The sequence below is a fragment of the Elephas maximus genome, chromosome 3 (genome assembly GCF_024166365.1).
Source record: "Elephas maximus indicus isolate mEleMax1 chromosome 3, mEleMax1 primary haplotype, whole genome shotgun sequence".
Lineage (NCBI taxonomy): Eukaryota > Metazoa > Chordata > Mammalia > Proboscidea > Elephantidae > Elephas > Elephas maximus.
The window spans coordinates 34,472,021-34,474,170 of NC_064821.1; the positions used below are offsets into that span (position 1 = coordinate 34,472,021).

General features: G+C 36.7%; 1 pseudogene; it reads right to left on the bottom strand.

Annotated features, from left to right (window-relative positions):
* Positions 1 to 740: 740 nt before the first annotated feature.
* On the bottom strand, positions 741 to 1,754 carry LOC126071241 (olfactory receptor 7A10-like; annotated as a pseudogene).
* Between the last annotated feature and the right edge of the window lie 396 nt (positions 1,755 to 2,150).

The following is a 2,150-nucleotide window of genomic DNA, read 5'->3' on the forward strand; positions in this document are numbered from 1 at the left end:
TTAATTTGTAGTAATTTGTTTTGCATTTTTTGCTTGATTCTTCTTTCTAGGCACTTGTTCATTTATTAACATTTTCAAGGAAACTAATTAAGGCTTTTTGTTATCACTTTTTCTTCTATCATTTGCTTATATTTATTATTTCCTTTGTACTACCTAGAGTACATGTTATACTTTTTTCCGAGCTTCTTCAGACAGCAACTTATGTCATAGATTTAGAACTTTCTTCTTTTTATAATATGAATATTGATACCTATAAATTTCCCTCAAAGCATTTCTTTAGGTGCAATCCACAAAATTTCACGTTGTTTTCATTATCATTCAATTTCAAATAGGTTATTAGTTGTCATACTAGACATCAATGGATAGGAGAAAAAGCTCTCAGTGAGGGAACTAAAATGTCTCAGATAACTTATAAAATAATTAAGCATACTACATGTAAATTATGAATGTGGCATGAACACAGGGATTCAGAAAGGAAAAGATGACTCAGGTCTAATAAAGGAGACCTCAGAATTCTAATACACAGTAAACCAGGAATAAAAATTTAAACCCCAAGTCTTTATTATCCCATAAGATTTTTATGCCTCATCATAATTTTGCCATGAAAGAGAAAATGAACTTGAAGACAGCGTATTTTTAGAAATAACTATTACCAATTTAAATGAGTGGATACTCTCAAATTAGTTCTGTTCCAAAGTTCGAAATTACTTTGAGAAAAGTAAAAACATAAAATGCCAGAAATGTCTGGAGATTGACAGACTCATGAACAAAAAAAAAAATCAGAATTTCTGAATGCCAATCTGGTTCCAGGATACTCTTGGGCTCTTGCCCAGCCCCAAGGCAAACATTTTTGTCACTCATTTAAACTGCCCCCTTTACACCCTTTTTCCTCAGGTTGTAGATAAAGGGGTTAAACATGGGTGTGACTATGGTGTACATCACTGAGGCTATTGCACTGGCCCTGGAATTTTAGATAGTAGTAGAACTGAGGTAGGCCCCAAGACCTGCACCATACAACACGAAAACAACTGAAAGGTGAGACCCACAAGTGGAAAATGCCTTATATTTCCCCCTTACTGTTGTAATTCTCAGTATGGAAGAGACGATCCGAGAATAAGAAAATATGATGCCAGTGAGGGGAATAATGCCCATCACCTCAGTTACAAAATACATCTCTATGATATTGAGAAAGTTGTCGGAACAGACATGTTGGATAACCTGATTGATTTCACAGAAGTAGGGAATTTTCATGTTAGTACAGGACAGTCTCAACACCAGTAAACTACATAGCAGACAGTCCGGACACTCAATATCCAGGAAAAGAGCAGCAACAAGCCAGAGAGTCTGGGATTCATGATGACTGTACAGCGCAGTGGGTGACAGATGGCCACAAACCGGTCATAACCATTATACAAAGGAAAAAACACCCAACTGCATAAAAAGAATGAAAAAATATATTTGGGCAAGGCAGCCTTGATAGGTGATGGCTTTGTTATGGGTGTGGATGTTCAGTAGCATCCTTGGGACAGTGGTAGAAGTGAAATATATATCTACAAAGGAAGGTTGGCGAGGAAGAAGTACATGGGAGTGTGGAGATGGGAGCCAGTGATGGTGGTCAAGACTATAAGGTTCCCAATAAAGGTGACCAAGTACATGGACAGGAACATCCCAAGAAGAAAAGATTGCAGTTTCTCCTCTTCTGAGAGTCCAAGGAGAATAAATTCTGAAATTTGTGTGTGGTTTTCTGGTTCCATATAGCTAGTGTGACCATCAAGAAAGCGAAAAGAACAACACGTTACAAACAAATAGGCATCATCAATCAGCAGAACTACTACAGATTATAATTTTCACATAATAAACATAAATACAAGTATTGTATTTTACACATAAAATAAATAAAAGCCTGTATTTTGCCAATGGATCAGCTGAATGTTCAGAGGGTTTAATAATGCAGCCATTCTTTCTGCCTTTGACTGTTCCTTTCAAGTTAGTAAACTAATCTCTAATCATAACCTACCTCATAAAGCCAGCACTCTTTCTGCATACACTTCTCTGAGATAGAGTCATCTAGCTCACTGCTCCTCAAAATGTGATCCATGGACTAGAAGCATCAGCCTCACCTGAAAGCTTGTTAGAAATGAAGAATCAGT